The sequence below is a fragment of the Tupaia chinensis genome, unplaced genomic scaffold, assembly GCF_000334495.1.
Source record: "Tupaia chinensis unplaced genomic scaffold, TupChi_1.0 Scaffold000225_1, whole genome shotgun sequence".
NCBI lineage: Eukaryota > Metazoa > Chordata > Mammalia > Scandentia > Tupaiidae > Tupaia > Tupaia belangeri.
The window spans coordinates 4,356,038-4,375,347 of NW_006159700.1; the positions used below are offsets into that span (position 1 = coordinate 4,356,038).

Sequence of the window (19,310 nt, forward strand, 5' to 3'; positions counted from 1 at the left end):
CCCCCCCCCCCGCCCCTTTCTCCCTGGTCTCTTTCTTATGGAATGTGTATGCCCTATGGCAAAAACCTAAAAATAAATAAATAAAATAAAAGTGTAATATTTATTTGGGTTTGCTGAATTGCCATTATTTTCTTAAAAACCAGATTACATAAATACTCTTGCAACAATATTTCACTGCAGTGATAATCAAGGTGAATTATAAGGTACACTAAAAAGCACACAGAAAATAGGAATAATTTGTTTAAAAGGCTGACTGAACATTTTGTTGTAGCAACTTATAAGTGTAAAATAAATAACATTAAATAGCTTCTAAGCATAGTTTATATCTATGAGATTGTAAGCTGAGGAGTACATACTTACTACTCTCATGCAAAAACGAAACATCTCAAGAGGAAAATGCTTCTCAGAATTGGAGTACTAGAGAAGATTCATTGAATCAAGTACATTAATTCTCTGCATTAATTTATGTTCTGTCTCAAAATCAGTAACTCTAGAAATCCCTCTGACCTGAGTGGCCACATAAAATGCATAGTAAATATTTCTAATACATAGTCACAAAATTACCGGCTGAAAAATATTAACAGTGCCTATAGTCAGTAAAATACTCCCCATCTTTGGTGTTCACAACATTTGAACACAGCCCTCTAATCTGTGAAATAACAGAAACAATTCACAAAATGTAATCAGTAAAATGGCTGTGACTACAAAAAGACTATGCTTATGATCTTTTAATAACCTCTCAGACCTGAAATGGCATACTTAAAATACATGTTCTGAGTCAGCTCTGTAGCCTGCTGCTTGAGAGGACAGGATACCGTATCACCCACCATAGTTAGAATTCCAGTTCCGGCATCTTGAAAAACATGTTGGGGGTATGTGCATGTTTAAAATTCCAACAGAATAGAGAAATGAAGGAAAATAGTTTGTGGTGTGATCAGGCACCACTGAAGTGCTCTTTCACATCCTCTTTCTCTCTCTGCCTGTCTCTCTGTCTCTTTCTGGTAAGTACATGTGCCTGCCGGCATTATAAAAAGAAGTATTTTGGGACCAGCAGATGGCATAATGGTTACATTACTGAACTCCCACGTAGTTGACTATGGTTTGAGTCCCGGACCCGGTGGCTTAAATCTCACACTGGGCACATGTGCATGCGTGCCCAAGATCCCAAAAGGAGAATGGACGAGAAGGGATACAGCGTGGTCATCCCGCCTGGAGGTGGGGTGTGATTTCTCTTTCTGTCTCTCTGGTGAGCACAAGCACCCTAATCTCTTTAAACAAAAAGAAGTATTCTGAAAAAATGACCAAGTTGCAGTAGAAGGGACTTAGTTTAATTGTGCTGTCGGTGTTATAGTTGCTGAATATATTTGGGGCATTTGTGTAACCCTTTTGAGCCTCCTCTCCTCATCTGTACAATGAAAAGAACTATTACTCTATAAGTTAATGAAACCAACCCACAATAATACAAACACTAGAGCACCACTGCATAATACTGGGACCCCATGGAGGGCTCGGGTTTGGAGCGTAGGCCAACTTGAACACAATGGCCATGCCCACATGCACCTGTGACAATGAATGGCTGGGAGACTCGGGTGGGATCACAGTATGGCAAGAACCTGTCAACAGTATCTCTCTCTCGTTCCCTCTCTGTTTATAGGTATATAAACTTAAATATAATAATAAAATAAAAGAGCTATTTTTGGCAATTAAATTAGTTATTGGACTCATCATGTGAAAGTACCAATTATATCAGTTACAGAGGCAAAGCAGACACAAAATTAGTAGGGTTCTAAAGCATGCATCAGATAATGTATATTCTTGCATCACACCAAGTCGTATCTACTTGCTACTGAAAGAGCTTAGATGAACTGTCTTAATTGCCAAAGTTGTTAAGAACAATAGAATTCAAAAGATTTAGGTTCCTCAGCATTACACTGGTTAAACTAAAAATATCGGGGCCAACAAGTGGTATAGTGGTTAAGATGCTGGACTCCCACGAGGCATGGGTCTAGTCTTGGATCCGGCAACTTGAAACTCATGCCAGAAGGGTATGCTGAAGGGTGTGCCTGTGTGGCCAAAATCCCAAAAGGAGAATGGAGAAGAAAGGACTGTAGCATGGCCATCCCATGGGGGGATGGGGGGTGGGGTGGGGGGGATGATTTCACACTTTCTATCTCTCTCTCTCTCTGTCTTTATAGCAAGCACAAACACTCTATAGCACAAATCTCTAACAAAACAAAAAGCAAAACAAACAAAAGAAAAACTAATAGTTAACACTGGGAGAGAAAAAGAATGCCCAATATCCTTTATATCCCACAGTAATATAAAGGGTATGTTTGGAATGAAATACTAGGAGTACAACTGGAAATCTGTCAAGTGTGGAAATGACAGATTAAGTAGTCAAATAATAATATATCTAGATTTGCCAATATGGAAGAACAAGCCTATATTAAGAGTAAGAAAAAAATCTATGGAATAAAAATAATGAAATATTTTGTTACTATTTGGAATGAAAATATTTTATTATGATTTAGAAAGTTCCACAGCTCAGGAAATAGAAAAGCATTCTTTGGGCCCCACCACACAGACTGACATATGAATCCAGATCTCTAGACTACATACACAGTCATTTTAGAAGCCTAGTAAACTACAGTGCCATTTGCAAGTTTTTAAGAGGATTAAATTTGTTTCCTAAAAGAGAAGTGGGTGAAGATGAAAAGGTACTATTTTACTCCCTTTGCTTTTAGAGGTTTTATTTTAAATAAGAGTCTATTGTCTGCAATAGTGATGATACATTCTAATTCTTTACAAGCAAAAGTGTTTACTCCTAGGTGTTAAACTACATGGGGACCAGCAGTTTAGTATAATGGCTGTTAAACTGTATCTATTAGAAAATAACTTGAAACTCTGCCTGCCATGACACCAATTAAGTAAAATATTTTCTATGGTTTAGGTGTTGAAACATTTGATCACAATACAGTATAAAAGTTAGACATTATATTCTAACTTTAGAAAGAATTATATAAATTAAGGCAATAAAAGACATTCCTAGAAAAAAATTGGTTTTGTTTTGAAGATATATAATGACTTTTGTCCTCCATCTCCATTTCTAATTTTTTTTTTTTTTGGAGAGGTTTTTGCTATAGGGCGCTTGCGCTCGCCAGACAGACAGAGACAGAGAGACGGAAAGTGAGAAATTACCCCCCAGGGGGGATGGTCATGCCGCAATCCCTTCTCCTCCATTCTCCTCTCGGGATCTTGGGCACGCACGCACACGCGCCTGGAGTGAGTTTTAAGCCACCGGGTCCAGGACGTGAACCGCGGTCGACTATGTGGGAGTCCAGCGACATAGCCATTACGCTAACTGCTGGTTCCCTCCATTTCTAATTTTTAATAGTAATTCCAGTATTTTAAGAATACAGTAGAATTACAGGTTGAAATATTGCACACTTGGTCTTTGGCCTAGTTGAAATGTTCAAGGAATCGTTTTTCCCCTTTCATATTATTGGATTTGTTTTTTAGAATCTTGGCACATTTGACACTTAAAAACTTAGACTGTGTCTCCCATATGTATAAGTTCAATAAATATTTAAATAAAATAATTTCTTTGATATTTATTTCATTTTAATTGACAAGTAAAATTATATCTATCTATGGTGTAGAACATGACTTTTTATACACGCATATACATTATGGGATGACTAAGTCAGATATTTAACATGTGCACTGTTCACATACTTTCATTTTTGTGGTAAAAATAATTAAAGTCTACTCTTAACCATTTTGAAATATTCAGTATCAATATATTATTCAATATCAATTTATTAAGTGTGGTCAGCATAATGAACAGTGTATTATCAGAATTTTTTCATCCTACCTAACCAAAATTTTGTGTCACCAAGGCTGGGACCATTTATCTCATTTTTAATTGGATTATTTGTTTTCTTAATATTTCACTGAACTCATATATTTTGGATATCACAAGATGTATAGTGTGTAAATATCTTCTTCCATTCTGAAGATTGTCTCTTCAGTCTGTTCTTTTTTCCTTTGTTGTACGGAAGGTTTTAGTTTGATGTGATACAATTCGTCCATTTTCTTTTTGCTCCTGTGTTTTGAGAGTCATATCCAAAAAAAGATCATTGTACAGACCAATGTCATGAAGCATTTCCCCTGCTTCCTTCCATTAGTCTGATTGTTTTAGGTCTTACATTTAAGTTTTTAATCTGTTTTGATTTCATTTTGTGTATGGTGTGAAATAAAGGCCTCATTTAATTGTTTTGCAGGGTATATCCAGTTGTTATCCTAGCACCATTAATTGAAGAGACTGTCCTTTCCCAAAAATATGTTCTTGACATCTTTGTTGAAAATCAATTGACTTTAAATAGAAGGATTAGCTTCCGGACTCTACTCTGTTCCATTGGGTTGTCTATGAGACTTCTTTTATGCAGGCTATTTAGAGCTGATACCTTTATTTTTGCAAAAACTCTGCACTTTTCTGCCCCCTATTTTATGCTTTGCATATCACAATTTACATATTTCAATATCTGTATTCTTTAATCAATTGTTGTGTTATATTTGAATTATTGCTTTGAAGTTTTTCTATCAACATTTATGCCACAGATAGAAATTATTTACACACCACCATCACAATATGAGTATTCTGAATCTGACTGTGTAGTTTTTTTGTTTTTTTTAAAGATTTTTGCTACAGGGCATGTGCACTCACCAGAAAGACAGAGAGAGACAGAGAAACAGAAAGCGAGAAATAACCCCCCAGGGGGGATGGCCACACTGCAATTCCTTCTTCTCCATTGTCCTCTCGGGATCTTGGGCACACACGCACACGTGCCTGGTGTGAGTTTAAGCCACTGGGTCCGGGACTCAAACCGCAGTTGACTAAGCGGGAGTCCAACGACATAATCATTACGCTAACTGCTGGTCTCAGTATAGTATTCTTATATATGTGTGTGTGTGTGTATGTGTGTGTATTCACATATATGTGTATGTGTATACACATTATATCATTATAGCTTGAAAAATGAATCTTCTCAGCATGAATACACAGTATATCAGTCCAGTTAAAGATAATATCAAACATGTTATCAACAGATAATTTTTCTATTTTTGTGTCCCTTAAATGTTCTGCTTCTTTTTCCCAGTGATTCTTTTCCTCTTACCCTCCCCCATTTCGCACCCTCCTCCCACATTGTCTCTAATATCCACAGCCGTTTTCCATGTTTTCTATTTTCCAATCTTTCAGTTTCTTCCACAGAATGTAGACACTTGTTATATATTAAGTGGAGACATACGATTGGCAATATTTTGTGTTTTTCTTTTCCTTTCAGTACTCTGAATATATCTTCTCATTCCCTCCTGGTCTATAGGGTTTCTGTTGAGAAGTCTGCTGCTAAACTTATTGAAATCCCCTCAAATGTGATAGTCCTTATCTTGATATTTTCATATTCCTCTCTGTGTCTTTAATTTTTGACAGTTTGATTAAAATGTTTTGGTGTGTTCTTATTTGGAGTCAATGTGATTAAAAACCATTGACCAACCTGTGCCTGGATATTTATCTTTCCCCCAAACTGGAAAGTTCTCTGCTGTTATGCTTCTTCTGAAATTTATTTAATTACTTCACATAATTAAAAAAAAAAAAAAGTAGACATATAAATCTCCATTCCAACTATGGGGCTGGCGACCTTAATGATAAGAAGCCTGGGTACTTAGTTCACATTATCTGGCTATCTTTCTCTTCTTCTTTAAGTTTTAAAATTGAAAATTTTTCTTTTTGATGTTGTTCCATAAGTACCATTAGCTTTCTTCATTCTTTTTTCTTCTCTGACTATATATTTTAAAATAACTTCTTTAAGGTCATGGATACTTTCTTTTGTTTGATCAGTTCTGTATTTTTCGTTTTGTTAGTTTTTTTTTTTATCTCCAGAATTTGTCTGATTTTTAAAAAAAATAGCTTCAATTTCTCTGTTAAATTTCTACTTTGACTTGTTTATTCTTTTTTATCATTTCATTAATCTTTGCAAACTCTCTTTGCCTAGGAAAGCCCTTTACCAGGTAACTCATTCAGAGATTCTGGGAAGGCTGTCTGATATGGTCCATGGGTAAGCTTGTTTCTGGAATTCTTGAACAGCCTGTCGTATAGCCTGGGCCTACAGGGTTGTACCTGGAGGTTGGATCCACTGAGATGATATGTTGACCAAGTTTTCAGGGATGGACATGAAACCTAGGTTCATAGGGGCTGACCTGGTGCTGAGGTGGGCCTTGTCTGAGTCTTCGTGGGGCAGCTAGGTACAGGGATGAGCCCATAAGGGTGGGCCTCTAGTCTTGGTCTTTAGGTGCCAGCTTGGCACCAAGGTCTATTGTAGTGGGCCTGGACCCTTAGTCCACTGAAGCCTAGTACCACAAAAATCAGTGTGGAGACTGGGCCTGACCTGGTATAAGATGAAGAATACAGCCTGGTTTTATGGGAGCCAATGTGAAGGTTGGGGCCATAAGTAGCTGGTTTGGTGCCTGAAGCAATGGTGACTACCCTGAATCCAGGGCCGTGCAAACCAGCGTGTAGCCTGAGTCCATAGAGTGTCCTGCAGGCTGGGTGTGTGCTGGCTTGAGAGCCAGGTATGCAAGAATTGGCCTGGGTGCTGGATCCATGGGGGCCAACCTAAAACCTAGTCTACAAGTGTTGTCTTAAGCCTGGGTTTGTGGATACTAGAATAGTAGTAGGCACTACTGCAACTGGCCTGAACCTTGGACCCTGGACCCTGGGTCTGCTGGAATGTGAGGCCACAAGGAACATCATGGAACATTATTGTACAGGGACCAGCTTGGCACCTGGTAGGCCCTGAGTCTGCATTGATGGGGGCCAGCCTATCACCTAATGCCAATGGTGATAACCTGGCAAGGGAAAAGGCCTGAATCCTATGGTTATTGGGCTGACCTGGATCTAGGCTGATCAGCAACCTGGGGCAGCCCTGGAGCTTGTTTCTGCCTGGGCCAGCCTGGAGGCTGGGTCTCTGGGTGCTGACCTACATTCTGAGTGTGTGGAAGCGGACCTTGTACTATGGCAGGCCTGAAGTCTGGGGCCACTGGATTGAGCCTAGCTGTTACGTGGGCCTGAGGAAGCAAGTCTGCCAGGCTAGCCCAGAACCTGGGGTTACAGGATCTGGCTTGACCCTGGGGCAGGCCTGGAGGTTCAGTCCACAGGATTGAGCCTTGAGTCTGGGACCAGTTTTTAGTGGGGTAGGTGGATGTTGGGGTTCAAGGTAAAGTCCAGTGTTCACATTTCTCTTCATCCCACACAGAGGGTATCTTTTCCTCACTGTGTGTTCTGGGATTGCGGGAACATTGACACAAGTAATGTAAAAGTGTCCTTCCTATACTCCTCAATATATCTTTTCTTCTTCTATGCTGCAGCCAAGTACTATAATCACTCACCTGGTTTCCTTGGCTTTTTGAAGGTATTTTTCTGCATGAATAGTTGTTCAAATTGATGTTTCTGCAGGTGAACAATTGCTAGAAAGTCCTATTCCATCTTGCTGACATCTAGTCTACCTCTGAGAGTATTAGTTTATCAAGGGTTTCTTTAAAAGAAAAATGAGTGATCAAACTTTTAATTCACTTGATTTCTGCCTGACTCTTTTCTATTCAATCAAGACCTCTCCTATCCCTCTGCCTTAACATATTAGTTGCACTCTCCATGTTTTAACTCTTACTAACTCAGTGCTATTGTCTATTCTCAACTGGGGGAGGTAAGAGAGAGTGATGACGAGACACAATGAAGAAAGGGCAATTTGGGGGTGTTGGTCTTCTGGACAAGAGTACTGTGATTCTCCTTCCAATTTCTACTCATCTCAGCACTTCAAGTTTTTTTCTCTAATCCAAATTCACACTCTCACTGTGCAGACCACAAAAGATAAACAAGAGATCTACAGGTTTAAGAGTCTCGCTACTCAGCTGCTCCTTTGTTGCATCCCAACTAAGCAACTGGCGTTTTTCCAGATCTGGAACCTGTCACCTGTGAGTACTACAAATTCTTGATCCACACCCACCACTAGTTTACAATCCTCCCCTGTGCATGCATTGAGCTGCTGCTTCCTTCTCAAATTTGACAGTATCCTTTACGCAGTTCTCATATTTTTTAGCCTATCCAGGGTCCTGTGATTTATTTTTCTAGTATAGTTCTGAATTCAATAATACATGAGGTTTATATGACAAATTTATTTTCTATTCTCTCCAGGAAATTGATGTATGAGTGGGAGATTACTTTGTATTTGGTTTATCACGGGAAACAATGACAACAACTGATACGTAATTTTCTTCTCAAAAAGTAATTTAATATCAAGTATGTATTTAACTTCTAGGGCCAACTCTATGACCTGGTAATAAAGGCAGCTGGATCCTGCATTGCCACCGTGTCGTTTGTGTCCCATACCTGGCAGCTTGGTAAACATACAGGACAGATACGCCTGAATGTGCAAAAGCCCGAAAGGAAGGTGAAACAGAGAAGAGGTATAGCGTAATCATTCCCAATGCTCAGGGTGCTTTCTCCTCTCCCTCTCCCTCTCTCTGTCTCTGATGAGCACACACACTTTCAAGCAAAATAAATAAATAATCTTCTGAAAGAGGATATCAAAATTTCTTTTAATAATTTTATCATCCTGATATGTACTATTATTGTTTTTATTGGTATTAACTTAGGACGCTTAGAACTAATGTATACATGTTTTACTATTTCAAAATGCCAAAATGCTGTTTTTATCCTTTCTTTTTCTTTTTTAACCAATAAGAATCTGTTTTTTATTTTTTCCAAATACAGATACAGAAGCTTTCGTGTTTTGCAAATATTGCTTCTAAGTAACGTTTCTATACATAGCACCTTCTGTTCTAATAGTATGAAAATATAGATATGTGTCCACAGTGCAGTGTTGACTCATCAAGGGTCCACGTTGCATGCACTCATTACTTCCAGAACCAAAATGATTAGTCAAATTAGAGCTGTTTTGGTCAAGGCAATTTTGTTTTAGAGAGACATTTATGTTATAGGGCATATGTGCTCGCCAGAGAGGCAGAGAGACAGAAAGTGAGAAATAATCCCCCCAGGGTGGGAGGGGGAGCTGTCCACACTGAAATCCCTAACCCTCCATTCTCCTCTCAGGATTTGGGGCATGCACACACACACACTTGGTGTGAGTTTTAAGCCATCAAGTCCAGGACTCAAGCCGTAGTTGACCATGTGGTGATCCAGCACTCTAAAGTACTATGCCACGGGCTGGTCCCAGTCAAGTCAATTTTTTAAAGGTGGACAAAGTTTAGGTAGTGCACATACTTCTAAACAGTAATTGCAATGCTTGCAAAAAACAGTTTCCAGTGCTCCAACTTGTGGTAAATTCAGCTTGACCCAGGAATTAGAAATGGAGCCTCCCTAAAAATGGTTTTAAATTCAGAAAGTACACTGAGGTTATCAAAGCTTGTGGAGTCTTCCCTGCTTCCCTAAGAAGAGAAGTCACAATGAATAAAATGAGATAATTTCCAATATGCAACTTAAACAATAAACCTAATAATGGCCATGTGGCAAAATTAAGGTAATTCAGTCTTCGAACAAGACAAGAAATTGACTATCTTAAATGTTACAACTTTCCCAGATATGATACACAAAATATGTGTTTGGAAAAAAAAAAATCCCCCCGTAATCTAACAATACAACCACCATCATTCCTCACAGTTGTGGCTAGAGGAAATGGCAGAGAGTGAGAAATAGGGGGAATATATATATACATACACACACACACACACACATATATATATATATGAAACTAGAAATGGAAAATTATCTATGATAACATGTATGATTAAGTCTCTATGCAGTATATTCTGGATGGGAAATCACATTTTGTGTGCTGTGACCATGTTCAGTGACTGAATGTAAATTAATTAATTAAAAATATTTTAAAATTTTTTAAAAATTATGTTTCTTCCCTTTTCATACATGCATCATACAAATCTTACATGCTGCTAAATAATCCAAAACATAGATTCCATGCACATTCCTTGAACATTTCTTCTCACACCAAATACACCTAAATTAGCACTGAGAAACATGCAGCTATCGCAGGTATAATGAAGCTGACATAATTCCTCTATGAGAGGCTGCTTTTATCCTTTCTAATGAAACAAATGAGGTTTTTGCCTTGAAAACCTATACAAAGATACGTACTAGAAAAGATGCAAATAAAATTTCAAAGTTAAATATAAACTAGAAAGGCTAAAAGAGTTAAGGAATCTGAAATGACTTAATTCTGAGGGAAGAAGGAGGTACGAAAGTGTGGGAGAAGATGAAATATGTCATGTGTGTAGAACAGAGCTGTGTCAGACTAATAAGACGATAAGTGAATACTGACTAAGTTTCTTATTTTATTTTTTTAAGAGAGAAACTTTTGCTATAAGATGTGTGTGCTTGCCAGAGAGACAGAAAATAAGAAATCACCCCTCGCCCCCAGGAGGGATGTCCATACTGCAATCCCTTCTTCATTTTCTCAGGATTTGGGGCACACATGCACACACACCCAGCGTGAGTTTTAAGCCGCAGGGCTCAGGACTCAAATCGCAATTGACTATGTGGGAGTCCAGTGACGTAACCATTACACCATCTGCTGGTACTGGTTTTTAATTTTTACTGGGAAACTTTCTCTGGTATAAATATATGCCTTTTTTGTGCAGTAGAGTATAATGAATAAACCAAGGACTACACTTGGATTCTAATCCCATCTCTGCTATTTGACCTTGAACAAGTTTACTTTACCTCTTAGGTCAGTTTTCTCATCTGTAAACTGAGGTCCCTACATCAAAATTTCCTTATGAAGATGAAATGTTAGTTTCTGTAGACATCTTAGAACAGTACTTGACACACACAATACAATATGTAAGTGTCAGTCATCATGATCATCATTATTGTTACTAATTCTACTGCTATTGCTAAGGATCCTAGTCGAGAGTTTTGAAACTCACTCAGGAATTTAAGAAATTCCACTCAAGAATGAAGGGAAAAAAGGCCTCTAAACTCCCCCAAAACAGGTTTTCTGGTAGAATTCCAGGTTTATTCTTAATTAAGCCAAAATCCTGCAAAAAAACAAGTCATTTAAATGTTCTTGGCGCAATCTAATTAAATGATAAAAAGGATGTAAATTTGCTTTGAAAATTCATAACCCCTCTAGGCTATTGTTTCTTTTCTATTATATTATCATCTATATTTTCTTATAAAATAACTACCCAAGAAATTTATTTCTACCATACCTATTACTATAATCTATTCAAAACTATTTTTAAAGAAAGAGGATCTACTTATTTTATACTCATTAACATGCAAAAATATGTTTTGAATTTTATGATTTATTTAAATAGAAACATTTTATACTTCATCCCAGGTCAAGATTAGCAAATTATTTTACTGAAGAATCAAAGCATGTAATGCTATATATTTAATAATGCTGTACATATTTATGCAACTGTCAAAAAACTTAAAAAAAAACAAACAACAAAAAATCTCCCCCATAAGTGTCAAATGATTTTATGCAGGTACAATCCTGCATCTTTTTATTAAAGTTACTGCAAGGCATTAATTATCCTGTCTTATCTCTTGATAACTCCAAAATAAGAGATAATTTGAGGGTTTCATTGCATCATTATATCATCCAGTATGTGTTAGTGGAATAGTTGTTCAATAGTCTAAAACTGGGAGGGTGGGGACAAGAACAGAAAAACATGCAAAAATGTTTTGTTCTCAGAGCATAACCCGTGGATATGTAATGTAGATTTAATATTAAAGCTCTTACTTTGCATTCCAGAAATCTAAATGCCACTTAAGTCTTACAGAAATTAGTAAAATCTGCACAGGAATGTTATGTCTAATCACCTTACATAATGGAACCTGGCAGTAGTGATGAAAACTTATGTAAAATGATCTATTTCTGTTTTATTAAATTGCTCATTCACTGATATGTTTTTTAAAATTGATTGAAAAATGTCTCATTCTAAATTCATTTTCTACTTTATGTTCAGAAGTAATATTTTCCCCTAATTTATCAAATAGCTACTTATTCTAACTGAAGGCATTCGATCCAAACCCTATATATACTTTGAAATATTCTACTGAGCCAGGTACAGTATTTTCTCACAACTCTTTTCTTCTAAATCAAAAGATAACTAATTACTGAAATCAATATTCATTTTTTAAAACACTACATTATGAAAATCTTATTTCAGATGTATCATATGTGTTAAGTTGTTAAAAGAAAGCTTTTGGAGAGGGTATAAAAACAGTATGCTTAGGAGCCAGCAGGTGAGATAGTGGTTATGGTGCTAGACTCCCACATGGCCAAACATGGTTTCAGTCCCAGACCCAGCAGCTTGAAACTAACACCGGGCATGTGTGTGTGCATGCCCCAAATCCCGAGATGATAATGGAGAAGAAAGGACTGCAGTGTGGTCATCCCCCCTCCCCCCACTCAGGGGAAGGTGATTTTTCACTTTCTGTCTCTGTCTCTCTAGCAAGCAGATAAGACCAATAACAAAAATCTCTTAAAAAAAGAAAAAAAAAAGTATATGCTAATTGAACACACTGCCCTTACAGGAAAGGTTAAAAAGAAAATTAAAATCACCCAGAAATGGCCATGTTAACATCTGAGTTCATTGACTGACAGCCTAACAACATTAAAGCTAGTCAGTTACATAGTGCCATTTCTTACTATAGATATAGCTATGTCATAGTTTCTTGTTTTCACTGAGCCTGCTATAGAGGTTATTTCCCAGGCCATTAAAAATTATTTCTAAATAGCATTATTTAATTCTGCATAATATCCTTTTAATGGATGTAGTAATAATAAGAACTTCTAAACAATATTCCCACCAATCTCTGGTACTATTTTTATGCTAAAATTTCCTTAACCAATATATCATCAATCTCATAAAGACAACTTTCCTGAATGTTTTCATTTGGATTTCCTACAGCAACCAAAACTGAAAAAAATATCTCAAACAAAATCCATTACTTCATATTACTTTATTTGCAGGTGTCTTTCTCTCTCTGTCCCTGTCTGTGTCTCTCTCTCTCTTTCTCTCTCTGTCTCTCTCGCTCTCTCTCTCTCTCTCTCTCTCACACACACACACACACACACACACACACACACACACACAAATCTCAGTGCCTATGACCATCAATCCACATAGTTGTAGAAGCTGGCAACATGGATGATTCCCCCCTTATCATTCCTTGTCTCTAATTCACACAGTCAATTCCACTTTTGTCAACATAGTAATTACGTTTGTTGCTCTCTTTTTTTTTTTTTTTTGAGAGATTTTTCACTGTAGGGCGCGTGCGCTCACTAGACAGACAGAGAGAGACATAGAGACAGAAAGCGAGAAATCACCCCCCAGGGGGGATGGTCACGCCGCAATCCCTTCTCCTCCATTCTCCTCTCGGGATCTTGGGCACGCACGCACACGCGCCCGGCGTGAGTTTTAAGCCACCGGGTCCGGGACGTGAACCGCGGTCGACTACGTGGGAGTCCAGCGACATAGCCATTACGCTAACTGCTGGTTCCCACGTTTGTTGCTCTTCATTGCTACCAGCAATGAAGTCACCATCATTTCCAACATGGATTATAGTTAGCTTTTCTTAATTCTTCTTCATCTCCACATTACACCCAACATATTTTTGTAAAAACACAAATCTAATAAGGTCATTCACTGGCTTAATCCCAGTCATGGCCACCATGTTCAGGATAAAAGCAAATTCTTCTTTTTTAACAGAGATTTTTGCTATAGGGCACAAGCATTCACCGGAGGGACAGAGAGACAGAAAGCAAAAAATCACCCCCTGGGGGATGGCCACATGGCAATCACCTCTTCTCTGTTCTCCCCTTGGGATCTTGGACACACACTCACACGTGCCTGTCATGAGTTTCAAGCTGCTGGATCTGGGACTTGAACCACAGTCACTCACGTGAGAGTCCAGCAACACAACCATTGTACCATCTGCTGGTCTCAAAGCCAAATTCTTCACATGGTCCCTTAATTTCTGTCCATTAACCTCTTCACCATTACCTTTCCTTTCCATCTCTCGCCCAAATCATGCTAGCAACACCAACAGTATTTGGTATCCCCTTATAGTGTGTTAAACAGTGTCTCCCCAAAATTCATATCTACCCAGAATCTCACATTGTGACTTTATTTGGAAATAAGGTCAATGATGATGTACTTAGTTCAAGACCTTGAGATAATACCATTCTGGATTTCAAATAGGCTTCAAATCCATTAACTAGTATATCTGTAAGTAGAGGAAAAGGTACAGAAATACACAAAGAAGAAAGACTTGTGAAGATGGGAACAGAAATTGGAGTCAAATGAATTTTTTATGACAGTACATCATGAAACAACATTGAGACCTGATCAACATTGTAATTGAATCTGTGTTCATATTACTGGCAAAATCTTTACTTGAAATGCTATTGCCTTTAGAGTCCAATGACTTCCAAATGGCACTTCTAAACAAGGGTGCTAGCAGACATCTATTGTTTTTTCTTGCCTCACACATCCACTCCCCATTCTGGTCACAAAACATTGAAGTTTCTTTTGGGAACCTACACATCCAAGTGCAGGAAGTCCACTTGAATCAACTGCCATGGTTCCTGGCAGAGGGCAAATGACCCAATGATATGGGCTCTATTTGTGACTGTGGGAAGGATAATATTAAAACATAGTATGGGTCAAGAATTAGCTCTATTACAGTGCTCTTCAGTTTTTCTCAACTTCCTGTTTACTACATCCCTGGAACAGTTTAGCTGCTGTCTCTTCTGGAACGATTTCACCTCATTACCGTCTTCTTCTGTAATATAGCCCATATCTTCCAGCAAAATGTTGAATACATAAGCAGTGTTTAAAGCTGCTAAGTTTTATTATATGGCAATGGAAGACTAATATGGAGCTTACAAAAATGTCTAGAGTAGTCAGTCATAATTAAGACAACTGAGTCCCTGGGACCAGCAGTTAGCGTAATGGCTATGTCGCTGGATTCCTACGTAGTCGACCGCGGTTCGAGTCCCGGACCCAGTGACTTAAGCATATCCAAGATTCTGAGAGAACGGAGAAGAAGGGATTGCGACGTGGCCATCCCCCCTGGGGGGTAATTTCCCGCTTTCTTTCTCTCTGTTTCTCTCTGTCTGTTGGCGAGCGCACGTGCCCTATAGCAAAAAACCTCTCAAAAAAAAAAAAAAAAGACAATTGAGTCCCTAAAATGAATTTAATTCTACATACGATCAATATTTACACAATATGCACCATAAAATAAATGTTACAATCAACTTTATTTAGAATTAAAATATATCTGTAAATCTGTAATTATAACCTTGATAACCTGGTCCTCAAAAATTTTATAGTCTCAAGGGATGATAGACAAGCTCCCAAGGTGTGTTACAAAAAATGTATATGATGTTAAAGTACAGAGTCCATAAAAAAAGGATTTGATTATGAGACATAGAAATGGATTATTATCTGTTGATGATAATATGTATAGTATCACTGACTGGACTGGTGTGAAGTGTATTCATGTGGGGAAAATTTACTTTACAAGCTAAGTGATGTGTAGTGATTGAATGTATAAAAGAAATTAAAGTAAAATAAAATAAAATAAAATAAAAACAGCCAAAAAGAAGGACCTGAACTGAGTTCCAAAAGTATAGAAAAGACTTTCTGGAGAAGTTTAATTCTGAACTTCCCACAAATTCACCTATTGATAGTTATGTATTAACAAAATTCCTTTCCCTTTCAACAGTACAATATATAAGGTACCTCCAAATGGATGAGTACACTTTTTTATCCATTACATTATGATTTCTATAATAAATTTTTCTAAGCTTTTACACAAGAACATTTATCTACTTTTGTGACTATTGGTAAGTCTAAGGCTCTCTCTCTCTCTCTATATATATATAGATAGATAGATAGATATAGATAGATAGAGAAGTTATGAATCAATTTAGGTTTTTAATTCAAATCTGATACAATGTTTCATTTGTTCTAAGTGTTTTTACTCTTATTATCCTTACTTTGATTTTAAGCACACAAATAATTTTTAATAATAAGCCAAAGAATTCTAAAATATATAAAATATTGCAATGAAATTTAACACATAACCAAAGGTATGAGCAAAACACAATTGAAGAGAAAAAAAAAACCTTCAGTGTCTAAAACCAAACTAATTTTACCAACCCAAAAGCCCCACTTTTGCTCTATTCTTGTTTTTTGTCAACAACATGTCCCTCTTAGTTAAGCCGAAAGACCCTTCCCTTAACCTCCCACTGTTTTTACCACAGCCACCAAATTTCATCTATCCACACTTTTTTCAGTTCTTTATTTTTAATTGACATGTATTAAATTGTACATATTTCAATACAAATATACAATGTGTAATGATCAGCTCAGAGTAGTAAGCATATCCATCATCTAAAACATTCATTGTTTCCTTGTGTTGGGAACATTCAAAATACTGTTAAGGTTTTTTTTTTTTTTAATTTACATTCTTTTACCCTATACAAAGCTTTTATCATTTCTTATTTGAAATCTTAAAAAAATTTAGATACATTGCTTCTTGAATATTCTTAATCAGACTTGAGGTCTTTAAGAAAACCTCATATATTAATAACCCAGTGCCTGCATCCCAACATAATTATTCATTAGTCTTTCTTTGAATATGATTCCACTGTTGCATTGTCATGTGTACTATATATTCATTCCCTTGTCATGCATGCTTTATCACTGCACTCTAAACTCAAAGGTAAGGATCACATATTTTTCATTTGTTTGTTCGTTCAGGCATTAGCTTAGTGCCTGGCAAATAGAAGTATTCAGCAAAAGTTCTTGGTATCTACCCAAAGGAAAGAAGAATTCTTCATTGGAAAAGTGCTTGCACATTGATGTTTATTGCGGCATTATTCACAATTGCTAAGACATGGAACTAACCCTAATGCCCATTATCAGATGAATGGATTGAAAAACTGTGGCACATATACCCTATGGAATACTATTCACCTGTAAAAATTAACAAGACCCTGGCTTTTGACAGAAAGTGGATGAATATGGAAGATTTACTGCTGAGTGAAGCAAGCCAAGCTATGAAGGAGAGTCCCCTTAATATATATTGAGTGTCTGCACTCTATGACTGAAACTGATTGACTAAAGGATATAGAAACGCAGTAAATGGTTGTGAATATCACATATAGTGTTTGTGAAGGAGCAGAGTCTGAGGAAGGACATTTTGAAGAAAAATAGAAAGGCAAAGCATTAATAAGACAAAGAAATGTGGTATTATCTGTTGAAGATAATTTTATAGTATTATCAACTGGACTAGGGAGAAACGTACACATGTTGGAATATTCACTTTGCAAGCTAAATAATGTGGTTGAATGTATAAAAGAACAAGAAATTAAAAATAAATAGATAAATAAATAAAATAAACAGGAAATAGTACAAATTATTCTGTCCTCCTTTGAGCTGCTCTCTCTTCTTTAGTCTAACACACATAACACTTCAAGATTAAGCTTCTTAAAGAATAGCATGCATCATCTGGATCCTCTATAATTAATTTTCTCCATATAATGATTAAACGCAAATGCTTAAATACAGTAGTCCAAATCACAGAACATGTTGCCCACCACTCTGCTATATCTACCTTGTCTTTCCAATTTCCAGAACATCTTACCCTGTGCTTACATAGCTTGTTCCTTTGCTCCAAGTTGACTCTTTAAATGTTCGCCAACCAAAGTCCTACCAACCCTGAAGTACACAACTCTATTGGTCTCTATTGAGTAGGGGAAGCTACTGTTTGCAATAAATATCTAGATCCTTAATTTTGAATGCTTCCTTCAACCCAAATTAGGTTATGTTAGCAATATTCTTTGAATAAAATATTAGTCAGTGATCCAACAAACATTTACAAAATTGGCCAATAAAATCTTTAATTCATTACCACCTTCTGGGTTTACCAACTCAGCAATAAGAATAAAAAATCTTTTAAAACATCATAGTCAGCGAGTCAGTGTTGCTAATGCAAAATAAGTGATGTATATAGAACAATGTATACATAAGCATATTATGTGAATAATAACTACACACAACCTAAAAGTTACTTTAAATAATCTGTCATGTTAATAAATAGGAAATAAGAAACATTAATTTATCTTCTTAAAAAACAGAAAAAAGATCTGTTATGTTAGTAAATAATAAAATCAACAGAAACACAAAATATTATCATAACTTTCCTTAAATTAAAAAATTACAAACAAAAAATTGTATAGAAAATGACATAACTTCAAGAAAAAAGAAGAAATTATAATTTTCAGAAAATAAGCTTTTACTGTTGTTTTAAATTTTATTTAAATTTTATGAATTTTACTATTTTATATAAAATTAAAATAAAATAAATTTAAAATATTGAGCATAAAATAAGGCTTTTTAATATTTAAAATAGTTTTTGGAATGGAAAGTATAAGAAATCATTTATTCATACCTTTGTATCCTGAAATATAGCTGAGTTCATATGGCTTCAATCAAACAACTGCCACCAGAATTCTCCTTCTATCACTTTCTCTCTTATGTATGTGTATCTAATGAAGTCACGTGTAACTAAAAAAAATTAAAATTGAACTTAGTAGAATCGACCAATAATTACTTTTATGTGTATTTAATTCAGAGATTAAAATACATCTCCACATCTCCTAAAATTCTATGTTTTTCATGAAAGTCAAGAAAGTCACCAAATAGCAGGAAAGCAATAATCAAACATACATTTTTGTTGTTGTTTTTAGTTTTTAATTTTTTTCTGTAGGGTGCATGTGCTTGCCTGAGAAGAGAGACATATAAGGTGAAGGAAAATGAGAAATCACCCTCGCCCCCCCAGGGTGATTTCCATATCACAATTCTTTCTCCACTCTCCTCTCAGGAATTTGAGCATGCATTAACATGTGCCTGGCATGATTCTCAAGCCACTAGGTCTGGGACTAGAACTGCTAAGTTGACCATGTGGGGATCCAGCCACCCTAACCTCTATGCCACCTGCTGGCCCCGATCTCTCTCTCTCTCTCTCTCTCTCTTCTATTTTTTTCTGTATAGAGTTATAGATTGCTAGATAAAGGCAAATAGAAAGATTCAGAGGTAATGAGATGAAAATGTCTTAGCTGTAGATACACTGCTTAGTGTAGATATACTACTATTAAAACATAGTGATAATGAAAACATATGCCTTTCTTTGT

At 36.6% G+C, this 19,310-nt stretch overlaps 1 protein-coding gene across 1 annotated transcript in view; it reads right to left on the reverse strand.

Moving 5' to 3' along the window:
* The window catches only part of GULP1 (GULP PTB domain containing engulfment adaptor 1), a 227,727-nt gene extending 209,047 nt beyond the window's left edge, over positions 1-18,680 (reverse strand). Inside the window, exon 1 of the mRNA XM_006147846.3 lies at positions 18,569-18,680. The gene's annotated coding sequence lies outside the window, so the exon portion shown is untranslated. The remainder of the gene's footprint in view (positions 1-18,568) is intronic.
* Positions 18,681-19,310: the final 630 nt, after the last annotated feature.